Raw genomic sequence first — 16677 nt, 5'->3', positions numbered from 1 at the left:
TGTACTTTGCAGTGATTCGTTTTTAGGAGGGGGGGGGGAGGGAGGAACAGGAATACAATAATAAAAATAAAAGAGGGAGAAGTCACAGCAAATGGGGAGATAGGCTAAAGCGAGGCCCCATGCTGGATTAGATTTTTTTTTTTCTGTTTTTATCTTTTTTCTACTTGTTCCGGACCGACTGGTTTTCCAGCAGCCAGTGGTGGTGGTGGGCGCGTTATCAGCGATCGGACGAGGTCAGTCGTAAAGTCCATCAAACCCAATCTATGGGTGGTATATTATTTAGATAGGAGCGGTCGGGTTTGAATAAAGCAATCACCAGGGGCCATCTTTAACCTCCTCTCCGACTCGCTGCTCTTGCATCTCTCTCCCTGCAGTGAGGACGGCCAGGCCGAGGTAAGAGCAGCTAGAGAACGGCCCTTGCATTTCTTTTAACGAAATATACTATTTTTACTATTTATATACACATAGATCCAAAAGAGAGGGGACGGTGGTGGTGGTGCCCGTCATAACAGTGGCTCACACATACACACACACAGGAATCAGCAGGGGAAAGAGAAGAAGAAAAAAAAGGGACTCGGGTGGGCGCAGAAACTCATTTCACAGGGCCGGCTATTTTCTTTTTCTTTTTCTTATTCTCTGATGCAACGGGGAGTTGAAGAAGAAGCTCTTAGGGTCGTCGTTGGTGTAAAGGCCTCACTTTCATTTCATTTCGACTTGACTAAAGAACCCAGGTTCTTCTTTTCCTTCATCGTTCAACTCTCCCCGTGTGTGTGTGTGTATGTTTGTTAGCTGGAAGACCATCTCCACCATCGCCTCCTGCTGGTTATTTACGAGCCAGTTCAATGTGTGTGCTGTGTGTATGTGCGGGTTCGTTTCGGCTGCTGCAGTGCTGCTGGGCCCCTGGTCTCTTGGCGTCCGTTGCCCCGTTTTTTCTAAAAATATTAAACACCCACCTTCTATTCGTCCCGGAAAAAAAAGAGTCTCCATTGGAGGCTCTCATCTCTGATGAGACGACAAGGTCCTTTCCCCCCTTAGCCGCTTCTCTCCTTCAGTTATACTACTACTGCGCATATTTATTATTTGTACGCATTACGTGGTACCAAGTTACACATTTTTCTTTTTCTCTCTTTATTTTTTCTTTAACTCCATTGTGGCAGCATTCGTAACGCTTGCAAGAAGGAGTCGGGGAATGAGAGCTCCGGCAACGATTTAGTCCCCGGGACGACCAATATAATAAGAAAAAGAAAAAAAAGGGGCTGCTGGCCTGTCAAGTCTCTGTGTGAAATGTCTGCGCGTGAAATGGAGTCGTAAACTCTTGAACACTTGCAACGCCGCGTCTTCATTTTGTTGCTTTTTTGACTGGCGCAAACGGTCTTTTTTTTCCCTTTTTTAATATTGCGTCATCAATCAATGATGACGAGTTTCTCTATTCAAGAAGAAAAAAAGTTTCACGCAGCTAGCGCAATTGGGGATTGTTTAATATGAAATATACAAACACACACACACCATCTGTTCCGCCAGGGATGAAAAAAAAAAAAGAAAAAACAAAACTTGATGGCTTCAACCAATTTTGGGAGTGAAACGAAATGCGAGCAAAATGAAATCGGAGAATCGGAGCTCCTGCCACGTGACGCCAAGTCGTGCGGCTAATCAACTCTGCAAGGAGCTCTGATCTCATTTTTTTTTTTTTCGCTTGGCGTTTCAAACGTCTCTCGCCTTTCACACACTTCTTTTATGTTTTTATTTGCCATGTGCGGATTCCCGTAACAATCGCCAGGAAGAAAAAAAAAGTAATAATAATGCGCTTCGGGTTATTCTTGTATGAAAAAGAATCCAATAAAATTCGACGACGGAGACGGAGTGTTGACCGAGATTCGTTTTTAAACGTCGTCTACTACTATACACTCCCATACGAGCGTGTAGTTGGTGCCTTTTTGGCAGGTTCAATTGTCGAAATTCATAGCGCAGGAAACTCGGAAGAAAAGAGGGATAAAGGCCCGACTACAAAGGACGTGAACGTTAGTTACTGTGTCGACCGAGAAAGAAAGAAGAAGAAGAAGAAAAAAGAGGAAGATGTTGAGAGAGAGAGAGAGAGAGAGCGGAGCTAATTGACTATATATATACTCTGGCCGAGGGTTTTTTTAGTGCTAGGACAAATGCCAAGGGAAAGAAAAACGGCTGGCAGTACACAACAGGCCGAAAAAGAATCGAAATAAAAACACGACTTTTTGTGGAATGTACAAAAGAGACGAAAAGGGAAAGAAAAGAAAAGAAAAGAAAAAAGTCGAGTGGGTTATTCGATCGTTGGCGGGGGGGGGGGGGGGGATATAATACACCGGCGAGAAGAGAAGGAGCAGAGCACGTCTCTATACTCAACAAGTACCTCATTACATTCGGAGGCTATGTCCAATTATAAAGGCGGATCCTGCCGCGTCCCTCAACTCTAACAGGCGCCCGAGATCCGTGAAAGAGCACCGAATTCATTCGGTTAAGAAGAAAACGAAAAAGAGTAGTGAATTTATCTCAACTAAAAGAGAGAGAGAGATGACGTAATATCTGATGATCTGAATGATATCAATCCGTAATTCTGTATACATATCGCTGGCTCTTCTACTCTTCTCTCCCGCTCAGCGCTCACACACATCTCTCATCTCGGGGGCGCTCTCTTCTCTAGCGCTCTTTATCTCCATCACTTGGCTCATCAGTTATTCATCTCGCGCGCGCCAAAGTGGAGGAAAACATCAGCCCAGAAGACGTTCAAGTCAAGTCAAGAGCGACAGGGAATGATGGCAGACTGTGCGCCGGACCCCGGCACCGTATAGTAACAGTGTAACGCCAACACTCTTGGACATGGACATGGCGAGCGAGCTCTAACAGTCCAGTCGAGTCCTCTCCTCCTTGCTGCAATGCCATCCATCTCATTTTCTTGTTTCCTTCTTCTTCCCCCCACCCCACGTACTGCAAACTCGTCGGCTATTGACAGCTGCTCTAGAGAGACACACGCGCGCAGCTAGAGGACACGACGCATCGTTCGACAGCTCTCTTCACTTAATCTTCACTCGAGAGAGAGAGAGAGAGAGAGAGAGAGAGAGAGAGAGAGAAAAGCTGGGCCGGCCCGCTCTCGCACATCCGCAATGTAGTACACCTGGGACGTCTGCCAAGAGTGCGAGGAAGGACGGGGGTACGATGTTGTTGGGTCTCATCATTGCGTATCTATCTACTACTCCCGTTTTTTTTTCACCCGTGTTTCGAGTGCACTCGAGCTCCGCCATCATCGCTTCTTATTAACAGCTGATTCAATACGCTAACGCACTTTCCATGCGATATTAAATCTAAGTCTATTCACGTGTGTCTAGAGATAAAAGCGCCGCGCTTTTTCCCCCTCTCTTCTTTCTCTTACCTTTCCAATTAAAAATTAAATTTTTTTTTTCTTTTTTTCTTCTTTATTTTTCGGTTGGCCCCCCCTTCAAACTGAGAAAGCGATTGATGATTTATGAGGATAAATCTCTTTTTTTTTTCTTCTTCTTCTTCCTTAGCCGAGGACGAGATGAGACTTGACGGGGGCCCAGGTATAATATAACTCTTAAATGAAAGGGTGTGCGAGCACGCCTGGACGGGGGGTCTCGAAAAGAAAACGAACAAAAAAAAAATTCAACTGATAAGAAGAAGAAGAGTAACGGTGGGTAAACAATAGATGCATTTCCCCGGTCTTGTGGAAAAATGATGATTAAGAAACCGTCGCCGACGTCATTTCCTCGCATCCTCATTCCAGCAAAACAGTATTACCTGTTCTACCTGTTCTCTCTTTGAAATGAAAAAGAAAAAAAAGAGCGGAAATCAGGAAAAAAAGAAGTGGCTTATTCGTCATTTTCTTTACGGGTTGGAAGGTAGGATATATCCCCCCTTTGGCTAACGCGTTTAAATTGTCTGTGTACATTATAAATCTACCTGGGCGACACATATCATGCGATCCCCTTTTATTTAACACACACAGATGCCGGGGCACTTGTGCAGCTCACAGTAGTAGTAGTCATATATGAAGATAATTACACTCGACTGTCGGATGGAGACAATGGGGCACGTCCGGAAATGCTCTCTATCCCTCTATATATGCCGTATAGTGTGTGTGTGTGTGTGTAACGTTATGTTATGTAGATGGTATTATTTATATATATGGTGTACAAAATGTTAAGTGTATAGGACCCATCAGGGCGACAGCAACATCCTTTCCGCACACACACACAGAGACACCGACCGTCCGATTCCGAACGACGCGCTCTTTTCCATTTAATGACTCGGCTCGTTTCTTTCCTTCTTTTTTTTATGTTATTGTTGTTTTTGTTGTCTCTTCCGTTTCGCTTTTACTCCCCCCCCCCACTTGTCATCCGTATCGTATAATGGCATTTTTTGCCGTCTAGTGGAAAAAGAGGAGAGAGGGGCTTATTATGATGATTATTTGTCTTTCGCTTTTATTTATTTATTTTTTTTGTTATTTGGGGAGTCTCATTTGGGAGTGGGGGGTCGTTAATGATGATGAAATGAGACACGTCGGGCCGTTGACATCCGCCATCTTTGACAAACACAGCCCCCACACAATATGTTAGACAAAAGCAGCAGCAGCAGCAGCAGCAGCAGCAGCAGCACACAGCTCAAATCGACGAGCAAAAAGCAGAAAGGCTTTTAGCGTTTACAAAACTCTCCGCCCCCCTCTCAGCTGACACGAGTCTGCTGACGCCACTACTATAGCTCGTTTATTCTCTGTTTAGAAAAAAATTCTATTTAGCATGGAGCGGGAAGGAAAAAATGGAGAAAACGCATCAAAGTTAGGCAACAAACGATAATGAGCGTCTGCGAGCCACGTCTAAATAAAAATGGAGTGGATATAAATAGAGCTGGCCAAAAAGATGGATCACGGGCAGCATGATATAGGTGGGATGTATAATATGCTGCACATTCCAATCTGGGCAATCATTGACCCGCGTCTATACATAAGAAGAAAAACAACAAGCCAGTTTGTTTTTAATGAAGTTCTTTTGGGTGTAGACTTCAATCAAGCTTCAATCGACCTTTCTGCGAGTTCTAATAAAAATAGACACACACGGCCATAGACGACGAATTTACGAGGACGAAAAGTTGTTATGGCCCGTCGTAGTCCCGGAGGTTTTGTTTTCCTTCCTTTTAATGGCCAGTCATCACCCCGAAACCCATGGTGGAATATCAAAAAAGATAAAACAGGAAAAAGCAAGAAAGAGAGAGAGAGAGAGAGAGAGAGAGAGAGAGAGAGAGAGAGCTGGGCGAATCAATATAGACAACGAAATCCATCTTCTCTCCACCACGCTCCATTCAGATGATTAACACAAGACTGCGAACTTTTCTCTTATAGTCCGACTAAATTTTCTCTCTCTCTCTCGTTCGCTCCTTATTTATCTTCCCACACAAAATGAAATCAATAAAAATAACGGACTTTTCGTTTTCCCCCCTTTTGCGTAATTTTTTTTTCTCTCTCTCTCTCTCTCTCTTTCGGCGGGGGGATTTAATTCTCTGGCGGCCTCGCCCAGCTCTCCTTTTTTTTCCCCTTTCCTTTCTATAGCGACGCTTAAGGTGCCGTCTTCTTTTATTAAAATTGGAATAAGTGTCTAGTGGTTAGTGGCACTCGGTCTGGGTCGGTTGGGCAGAGAGAGAAAACGGGAGCTCAGTTCAATGCCGGGCACGTCCCACCCGTGAAAAAGGGGCTCCGAGTGGATGGGGCTGCTGCTGGCTGGCCGCGCCACGGCGTCGCGGCAGCTGCAGTCGATTAGCACATATGAATGACAATAAGTTTCTCAAGAGCCGGAGCACAAGCAAGAAAAGAAGAAAAAAAGAAAAGAAATAGAGGGGCCCCACAACTAAAACTGGCACTCCCGACTGCAACACTTTCTGTATGCCGTTTCAGCTGCGGGGCCTTTAGTGGGTCCCGTTAAAAGAATTAACCGAATGAAGAAGAAGAAGAAGGAAAAAGCGCGTGCAAACGTCACGGCAGAGAGAAAGAAAGAAAGAGAGAGAAAGAGAGAGAGCAGTACATATAGAGCTATTTAGGAGATTTGAACGATGAGCCGATGGCAAATCGAGCATGCAGCCCGCGTGTCCCGTTCCATCATCATCAACGGCGCTGATTGTTGCTGATGTGTGTTGGCGTGAGCGAGCGGCGGCGACTTTTCCTTCGTCGTTCGGCATCGCCAGGCCGCTAAAGCTAAAGTCTAACGCATCTAATGTTGTTGTTTTTTTCGGTTGTTTTGCTTTGTTGTTTTTCTTCGTCTTCTTCTTGGTATGGACAATCGGCAATGGGTTATTTTTGGGGATCCACTTAAAGGGCTTTAGGTGAAGAAAAAAACAAAACAGGACCAAAATGAGAGACGTAGACAGGTGCTCCTTGCGTGCCTTGTAAGAAAAACGTGAACGTGAATTTTTCGTTCCTTTTTTTTTTCTTTCTAAATACAAAAAAACATTTTCGATTCCACATAGCCCTCGGACTTGGATATAGGATAAACAAGGGAGAGATGGGGGGGGGGGACTCTCTTATTTTCGTCCTATAAGTCCTATAAGAAAAAAAAAATAATCATATGCAAATCAGATGCAAATGATGATGCCGGAGCGCCCCCAAAGTGATTTTTCAATCACTCCCGCCCCGTGCCTTGGCTATAGCTTCGACTTCAACTTGTAAACCGTTCACGCGTGCTCCCACCTTTTCCTATCGTTTCATTTTTTCTTTTATTTTTTGTTTCCCCCCTTTCTATATTATATATCTATCTAAATTTGAATATTACCAGAGCTTTTGGTTTTTTAATGTAATTTTTTGTTTCTCTTGATTTTTTTACTTTTCTAACCCCCTAAATAACAATAGCCGAGTCCGTGTTTGTGTTGGACTGCCTTAAACAACACAAAGGCTAATTAAGAATGGGGTTCTTTTCTCATCAGCTATTGGGTTCCTTTTGCTTCTTATGCTCTCGTCTGTACATCCGTCTACTATTTTTTGTTCCCTTTCGCTCTCTCTCTTCTTCCACTTCGTTATAGGTTGGGGAAAAAAAAAGAGAAGAAGCAAAGAGGAGAGCAACCAAAATGCAAATGATCTCTTTGCTTGCTTGCAGGATACACTGTTGAAAGGTAAAGCGAAAAATACATAAGAGAGAGAGAGGAAAAAGAAAAAAAGAAAAAAACCAATCAACCTCCTCACCGGAGGGGGGCCTTTCGACTTCATATCGCCTTAAAGGGGCCTTCATTTAAAATGAATCTGTTAAGAGAAAAGAAGAAGAAAAAAATAACAACATCACAATGCCCCGCCCTATGTTAACCTTCTTAACTTCCAATCATTCCCGCTGCTGTACAGCATATTTTTTTTTTAGCTTTTCTTTTCTTTTTTTTTTTGCATTATGACACACCTAGATGTAACAAGCCCCCCCCCCCCCTTTCTTCTTTTTATATATATTATTTGGGATGTTGTTTTTTGTTGGTTAACAAGAAACAAGCAGAAACAAGACGCCGATCAAAGAGAAAAGGGGCAATTTGTTAGAGCAAAACGAGAGAGAGATAGAGAGATCGATATCGACAAGTCGACAGAATAAGAGCTGGCATAAGAGATTGAACATGGCGGCCTGTTTTGTGTGTGTGTGTGTTGCTTTCAAATTGGCAGAGAGAGAGAATCCCAACCCTGCTGTTGGTTGGCCAGGATGGCTTGTCTGTCTGTTTCTCTCTAGATATTTAGTGCATACATATATAGGTTTCTTTCTTTTTCTTCTCCTTCTCTCGAGAGTGTAGGATCACGATTCACGGTGTGGTGCGCACGAGTTCCCGGAGAACCGGGACTCGATGGCGATAGAGGCGCGCTCGTGTGTGTGTTGCGCCATGGTCTCCTATGCAAAATAGATGACGACTCGCAGTCAAAAGAGGCACACTGAGACTGGCGAAGAGCGATATTATACATTAGAGCGTGAATCAGCGCTCACGAAACGCGCTCCCGATAGATGAGAACCAATGCCGGAGAATGAGACGGCGGGAGTCCGTAATACAAATTCCTCCTTTGAAGCTTTATATATATACGTTGTATGCATACGGCACCCACTTGCTTTTTTTTCTTCTTCTTCTCCTTCTTCCTCGTGTTGTTGTTGATGTTGTCTTGTTATAGGTTTTCGTGTTGTTTGTCAACTTCAAAAGCCCCAAAGAGAGAGAGAGAGAGAGAGAGAAAGCGTCCGGCATCCACCTCCTATCCATTTTGTGTTTGTCTCTTTTCACGTTGGGAAGAAGAGAAAAAAAGTCAAAGTCGAAGTCGAGATAAAGGATCTATTGGATAGCTGTTGGGGGAACATGAAGAAGAATAACGTTGGATGGAACCAAAAGACACGACCAGCAAAAGTTTTTTTTTTCCAGGTCCGCTACAAACCCGGTGCTATCAATTGGTCTGATCCATCTGTCACGAGGAATTTTTTTTTCTCCATCGTTATTTTGGGGGGTGGTTGGGTTGTGTTGTGTGTTTTTTTTTCCTTCTTCGTCGTCAACCATCGCTGGGATGAAGAGGACAAAAAGGAGAAAAACAACACACGAGAGGATGCAGATAGGAGAGTATAGAGGGAAAAGCAGAATTCCAAACGAGACACGGGTTGCTTGTCGTCTCTTGTCGTCGTCCAGAATTCTCTCGTGTATGTATGTGTGTGTGTGTGACAGCTGGCCCTGATATATTCAACAGATTTCCAGTCTCTCTGCCCAATGAATTGTTTGCCTTATAGGCGACCCTTTTGGCCTTTTCCCCTTCGTCCCCAGTCAAATCCAACCGGATAATAGCCCAACTACAGAATACGCCAGCTAGTAGGCATGTGTCTGTGTGTGTGTCCGACTGGGATCCTTCGACTTTGACTCTGGAACGATATTTTTTGTTTTGTCTTTTATCTGGACGTGATCTGACTTGATGGGACGAGAAAGACGGAAAACAAAAGACCCTCCGATTTTTCTTTTACCTTTTTCCACCCTCGGAAAAAACAAAAAAAAAAAATCTTGTAGCTCCTTACTGGACCTCCTCCCCCTACCTGGGCCAGTTGATTAGAATCTGCACACATCCCCCATGGAACTTTTTTTTAAAGATTTTCACCGAAAATGTTCGGGGGTTTGTTTTTTGAGCGTTTCAAAAACATTTAACTTTAAGTTTTTTTTTTTCTTTTCTTCCTGTTAAATACCAGGCATGTTATCCATCTGAAATTGTGTTCTCTGTGTGTATATAGATTACGGGATGAAATAAAAAGGAGAACCGTTTACGAGTCACTACAGGGGACCTTGCTAGACATTTGTTATTTTTTTATGAATATTATACCCAAAAGATTCAAAGGAGCTGGGGGAAGAAGAAGAAAAAAATACTTGGAGCACCCAGAGAGAGCGACTTGCAATAGAAACTAAGAAGAAGAAGAAGAAGGCAACCCTCTTCTTCTTTGATAGTTTATTTTCTCTGCGTCCCGTTGACTATAGCAATCCAGTGAACCATGATATTACGGTTGATGCGATACGCTTTTTTTTTAGCCCTTAAGTATAATATCTCTGCTATAACTGTACGTACACACTGTGAAAATCCTGCAACAACAAAAATAGGAATGAAAGGGGGGAAAGAAAAGGGGGCTCTCGCTATTGATGAATAGGCGACGATGGAAGAGGAGTCTTGATGTATCAGCCCCAGAAAATGGCTTCAACTCAATTCCTTTTGGACGTAGGGAGGAAAAAAAAGAGCCAAGAAAAGACTCTGCGAGCGGGCCGCCGCTGATAGAGAGAAGCCGACGACTTGAAGCTATTCTATTCATTCTCATTCTTCGATTCCTGTTGTTCTATTCTATTTTTTTTTTCTTTTCCAACATTATATTATATTATATTATATATACCTCCACGTATAAAGGCTGGGTTGCGTCGTCCCAACGGGAGCGTGGTAAAACTGTATAGAGCCGGAGCAGATCGCATCAGAGCCGCTGGATGGGGGGTAAAGCGCCGAGCACCAGCAGCAAGCGAAGGGTTCTTTTCTCTTTCGGTCGGTTCGTTCCCTGAGCTGGAGCGCGAAATTGCTTCGTTAGAACCCAGGCACAGAGAGAGCGAGAGGAACTATATACGGTACTGCGGTATATGGTCATAGTAGTAGTACATCTTCTCCTTTTTATTTTATTTTGTCGCTCGTCTATGTGTAACCTTTTCTCTCTACTTTCCCTCCGCTTCTATTTTTCTATTGGGGGTTCTCACTGTTGCAATCGCCTTCCATCTGCCGCTTTGGCTTCAATTCCGGATCAATCACACGGTCGATTACGCATCAGCCGGCACAATGCAGCAGCTATATAGCGCCGACAGCCTAGCCCAGCAGTTCAGGGCCAGGGCCAGCCATGACGTCTCCGAGACAACGCGACAACAATCAAAGGGAATATTATGATGGGAAAGGAAGAAAATGTTCTTTTTCTTCCTCCCTCTAGACAACAACAAAAAATCGGATTGGGAATGACAAAAATTCCGGTGGCCATCTTGTGGATTGACGACGATGACAGCTCTCTCTCTCTTTTTCTCTTTCTCCCTTTCTCTTTGCTTTGAAAATGTCGCGAGGGACGGAAACGAGCTGCGCGCTCGTCTTGGAGAAATAATCTCGTACAATATGAGTTGGTTCTCTTCCTTTCTGTGTTTTTGTTGTTGCTGGCTGACTGCTGATGACGGCCAGGCCGAAAACAAAAACAAACATTAGAAAGAATCAGTGACTGCGTGGAATTCAAACGGCCATTATCCCAAATGTTTATTCGGCTCTCTCCATCACGTTATTCTTGTGAAAAGGACCGGGCATGATCGATCCACCAGCAGGTCCGACATCCTCCCGCATTCGTGAAGGCAAAGAAGAAGAAGAAGAAGAAGAAGAAAAAAATATGAGAGAGGAAATCATCAGAGAATAAGAAGACTAAAGGAATCTCTCGATGGGACGACGCCCCGCTTGGATGATGAGGGTCTCTGATCGCGACACACACTCATAACCCATCAATGGCGCATCTTCTTCTTCTTCTTAAAAAGAAAAAAATATATATTTATTTCGGGACAACAATACACCAACACCCCCTCCTCCCAACTCTACGAACTCGTAATATATTCCGGTGATCGTCTCGAAAAAAGATGACTGAACAGGTCTCTCTCTCTCTCTTGATATTTATTTTTTTCCGACAATTTTTTTTTTCTTTTTCGTTGGACTTTTTCTTATGCTGTTGTATAAATTCTTTTCCTTCCTGTGTGACGTCTTCACATATTTAAATGCAGCAGCCTATCTCTCTTCCTCTCTCTCTCTCTCCTTCTTTATATATACGTACATATCTATCTGGTAGGTTATTTTCTTCTTGGTCTCTACATGGCGTGGAATAAAGAATGTTTTAATGTCACTGGATGGCACTTTTTTCGAGCGGTCACCGTCGTCGTAATACTACAAAATGCCCCATCCCAAGATGGAAGGCGACACGGCAAGCCCTTGAAAAAGAAGAAGAAGAAGAAGAAGAAAAAAGTGTAGGAAGAAAAAAAGAAAAAGCGACTTTCGAGTGCCACCAAGGCACTAACCAAATATACCGAACGGTCGCTATTCGGAATTACCACGATGTGTTACTCTTTAGCTCAGATATCTAGTCATCTCCTTTTTATCTTTAAAAAGAAAAAGAGAAAAGATAGAGAAAAAGTGCGCTAAAGATTGCGCTGTCGGATACTCGGATGGATGGATGGATGGATGGATGGATGGATGGATGGATGCCGGAATTGGGATGGAAAAGGAGAATGTCAGAGTGGCAAATAAGTCTAAACGGTGGAGAGAGAGAAAAAGAGAGAGAAAAAATAGTACTCGAGTCACCCCATTTGCTCTCAAAGAGCGTGAGCGCCCGTCGTCCACTCGACATCGTTTCTGTCGACTTGACTTTCTTCAACTCTCGCTCGGCTGCTGTCTCTCTCTCTCTCTCTTTCTCTCACTCGCCGTTTTGCGCTTGTCTAAACACACACACGCCGAGAGAAAGAGAAAGACGCACTCGAAAATCTAAAGCGACAGCAGCAACAACAACAACAACAACAACAACAAAAAATGGGCAAAAGTTCAAAAGTTCAGTCGACATCGATTAGCGTTCCAGACGCGGCACTTTTCTCGGCTTTTGTGTTCACGGCCAATCTTCCGCGCTACTTGGAATTTCACGCGCCGTGCGCGTTATCCAACGGATGGATTCCCCTTATTTCATCTTTTTTCTCCTTTTTTTTTCTTTGTTGAAAAGAAAAGAAATTGGAGTGTGTGTGTGTGTGTGTGTGTGTGTGCGAGAGTATGATGTGTTCACTGTATGTAGCAATTTTCCAGGGTGAGGTCACCGATGGGGTGAAGCCCAGCAACGCCAGCCATTAAAAATGGATTTTCACCACCCGGGCCGGCAGCCTTTTTCACATTTTCTCTTTTCTCTTTGAGGGGTTTATTTTCTTTTCTGTTTTTTTTTCCCGGGCCTCGAACGAAATAACTCGTCCTTCTTCTTGCCCAGATTTTCACAGGCTTTTCTGGGGCATCTCTTCTCACTTTGTTATTTCTGACTCTCTCAAATTCAATAGACTTTCGCATAGTTACAGACACGCAGTGCCAATGTGTGTGTTTGTGCTGGATCAAATAAGCACAGAAAAAACTTTGAACACTTGCACTGATTCCGGTTCATCCAGCCCAGCGGACTCTGAGGCCGTGGGCGTCAAAGAATCGAAAACAAAACTAACGTTTGGGTAAAGTAGACACGGCATTTGTTGTTTCTTCACACAAGATCCATCGGGGGGGAAAACAAATGGAAATAACAAAAGGAAGAAAAAAAGAAAAAAATCTGAAACCAGACAAAACTATTGTCAAGTTGCATGGTAGAACGTTTTTTCTCTCTCGTCTCCGCTTTTGTGTGCGTCGGGACCGTTCTGTTGCACAACGGCAGACACATACTATATCTATCCGAGTGGTGTGAAACAACAAGAAGAAAAGGGCCAGGTAAGGAAAATAGGATTGGGAATGGAGGCGATTGGAAGAACCCTGAGAAGGTAAAATGAGTTAGGAGAAGGAGGAAAGAAGAAAAGAGCGAAACAAAGTGAACCGGAGAGGCTGAGGCAATCACGACCTTGAGTCACGCACGTAACGAGCAACCGCATCTTGCTCTTGAACGAAACCTTTAGTCTCCCTCCAACCTCATCATCATAGAAGGAACGACAAAAAAACAACAACAACAACAGGAAAACTCGAGAAATTCCAAAATACTTTCAACCACACAGAAAAAAAAATAACAACAAATTTTCGAGTTGCTCGAATGTGTGAGTGCGGTTCCGTCTCACCCACACACACACACACTCTCACATCAGACACACAAAAAATAGAGAGGGAATTTGAATTCATTTCAACATTTTCCAGCCAGATAGAGAGACGGGCCCGTAAGCGACCGCCCTACAAGCAGCCTCTCCGTGCGGGTAATGCTGTTGTCTAATTATACACGTAACAGCTGATGATATAAACCCCTTCCTCCCCCCCCCCCTCCAGTGTATTTATACACATAACATGAGAGGCTGTCGACTCGACCCAGACACATTTCCCCCCTTCGGTGAATGATCGGTTTCCTCCTTTTAACCACAACTTTTTCCTTTTTTTAACTTTTGAATTCCCGCCTTTTGTGTGGGTGAGATCTCCGCCCTGTCGATCGATTGAATTAACCAGACGGTACTTGTATGTAAAGGAAAACGATGAATAATATAAATAGATGTAGAAAAAAAGGAAAAGGGGAGAGAGAAAAAAAGGGGATTTCAACCACTTTTTTGTTGTTGTTGTTCCCAGCACCAGCATAGATCACCTCAGCATGTCGTGAATCGTTAGTAAAATGATGATGAATCATGGCTGTGTGGCACTGAGTACCCGGTCGCAATCGTATCGAGTTGATTCACGCAAAGTGCGTCAATCACGTCACGGCCGTCGACTCTCTAACATCTTCCTCCAACTCCTACTCGAAGACGCAAGAAAGAAAAGGTACAAATACAAAAAAGGAAAAAAAGGAAAATGGAGAAACGGGGAAGAGAGGGAAGAGAGGGAGAAAGAATGAGAGCCCCGAAGGATATATCCAGCTAATCATTGATGGAAATTGCAACTCATTCCACGATGTATATATACACACAACTTTTGGGACGCCTTCATCAAAAATAGAGGAGAGTAGAGAGAGAGACTGTGGCCACGAACCCCGGTGTTGGCACCCCCCGTCGGGACTGAGGATTGACACAAGAACTTCCGCCTTTTGTCACTTCTCCGAGCGTCCGCACGGTCAGACGCAATACAATACACACACACACACACACACACACACACACAATGTGTAGAGAATAGAAGAAAAGAAAAGAAAAAACTTCTTTCATTCGACGATGGCGAAGATCAGACATCTTCATCATCACGGCCCTCTTTTTCCTTCGCCTTCTTTCTATCATTACGTATTATTATTATATCGTCGCCCTCGATAATTCACCGTGTCCGCCATTATGTCCCGGACGATCGACAATGGCCGGTCGGAGAGTCAGAGCGTAGAATGAAGCGAAAAAAATAAAACGAAAAAGAATTGAAAGGGAAATAAGAATTTTTTCTTTTTCTTATTCTTATTCGTTCTTTCTTTCTTCTTCGGCTTGATTTTTGTGCCGTCTCATTTCGGAACGAAGAGATCGTGGTGCGCCATCAGCGCGTCTGATTCCACTAACTGACCGTGAATTTCCGTTGATAATGACACAAGGGGAGAAAGAAGAAGAAAAAAGTTAGTAATCAAGTCGGGGAAAAGACTGGTCGGTTGGAAAATGATCACCACTTTCTGGGAAGTAGACTCATTAAGATAGTACAACCAACCGACCGGTCACCACCCATTTTGCCTTTTTTTCTTCTTCTTCCTCATCATTGTCCCTTCTGCTAAGCTACTACATCTCTACACGGCCAGCTAGACTTCTCTTTTCTCATTCCAAGTAGCCATTTCCGATTTCCATCTGACTCAAACCAGTGCGGACGGGCTTGAAAGGGGAGAAAAATAAATAGAGGAGCCAAGGAAAAAAAAAGATCCATATCATCATAATAATAAGCGTTAATGATCCTCGTTATGCACGGAGGGAAAGAAACCCACTCTAGAAATGAAGAAGAAGAGTCTATACATAAATATATTTTTCCAGAAAACGCCGAACTTTTGAAAAGCTACACGTGTGTCCGCTGCGAGCTATATCGAGCGTAAAGGAATAAATAAAGGGCGAAGTTCCCAAAAGAAATCTGACAGAGAGAAAAAAGAGGTCCGAAAAAAAAGAAGAAAAATAAGAAAAAATCTTGCAACGTAATAAGAAGGTATACGCAATGAATGGAACGAAAGAAGAAAGAAGCTTTTGGAGAAAAAAAAAAAATATCTTTTATCCATCGTCGTTGTTGTCGTCGTATCTTCTCGAGCGAACATCATATACCTGTGCACGAGAGTAGAAGAAGTTCTTCTCTCATCATCGGTGAAATGAAGGCGCCCTGGACGGCCCTCCACCACACAGTCCACACACAAGTTGGTTATATAATATTCCAGCTATAGCTGGGCCTCTGCTGTGGCCGTTTGATGATGAGGGGTCCCTCTATAAATCATCGAGAAGCGTCACCTTTTTCTCTTTTGCTCACGGGGCCCTCTTCACATTTTCTCGGCCGATGATGTCCACAGGTGGAGGAGAAAAAGATGGTCTCCGCCGTCTTTCTGACATGTTTACTACCGCACTCGAGATTCTTACCCACCACGAGACACACACACACTAGCGCACACAAGAGACTTGTGTGTGAGCATTCCATCTATCAGCTTTCACCTCACGTGCCCACCACCACCATCACCACGGCCGGCCACTAAAGCCCAAACAATTTCCTTTTGCCTCTTTATTTATTCGCTTCGTTTCTTTGACGATCAGGTCGAATGTAAGCACGTCAGGGACCCCGGAGAAAAGTGTCTTTTTTCTCCAAGCAAGGGGCCATGGAATACGCGTCTAATGTCGAGTGCAGAGCCTGGAAGGGGCCGGTGTAATCGTTACAGCTGATTGCCATTCCGGATAAATCAATTGTTGAATGCGGTCGGATGAGCAAAAGGGAGGCGGAGCAGAGGAGAGTCGACATGAATGCCCGCGGAGCGTTTGTATCAAGTGGTGGTGTAAATTCTTGGGTAGGAGAAGAAAAAGAAGAAGAAGAAGAAGAAAAAAGATGAGAAGGAGAAACGGACTGGAACGAAAAAAAAAAAAAAACCGTCAGATGTATCCAATGACGACGACGAGCTTCATTCAAACGAAATTTTTAATGAATTGCCGCTATTCCATCAGACGCCTCCCTGCGCTCTTTTTTATAGTACAACTTTGTGATATTCCCGCTGCACACGTCGCAGCGTCTCAATGGGGACATGTCGCATGATTCAAAATGAGCCCAACCCGTTAAGTTTCAAGTGCATAATTGATCAAAATCAGCGTCCTATTCACTCCCACGGAACGATGATTTCAACTTGGCCTTTGCATAAAGTAGTCGTGGTATTACCTCCCGTACCGGTACTGGCGTACCGTACCCACACAGACAGACAAACATACTGCCGTGCCTCCTAATTCACGATAGAGCCTCGCTTCGGGAGTTTGACGTCTCCCAGCTCGACAAAGAGCGCG

The 16677-nt window shown here is 43.9% G+C and overlaps 1 protein-coding gene across 1 annotated transcript in view; it reads right to left on the bottom strand.

Annotated features, from left to right (window-relative positions):
* The window catches only part of LOC124210100 (MOXD1 homolog 2-like), a 43783-nt gene that overhangs the window by 11618 nt on the left and 15488 nt on the right, over positions 1 to 16677 (bottom strand). The gene's annotated exons all lie outside the window — the stretch shown is intronic.

The sequence above is a fragment of the Daphnia pulex genome, chromosome 12 (assembly GCF_021134715.1).
Source record: "Daphnia pulex isolate KAP4 chromosome 12, ASM2113471v1".
Taxonomy (NCBI): Eukaryota; Metazoa; Arthropoda; class Branchiopoda; order Diplostraca; family Daphniidae; genus Daphnia; species Daphnia pulex.
This window is presented reverse-complemented; position numbering and strand designations above follow the sequence as displayed.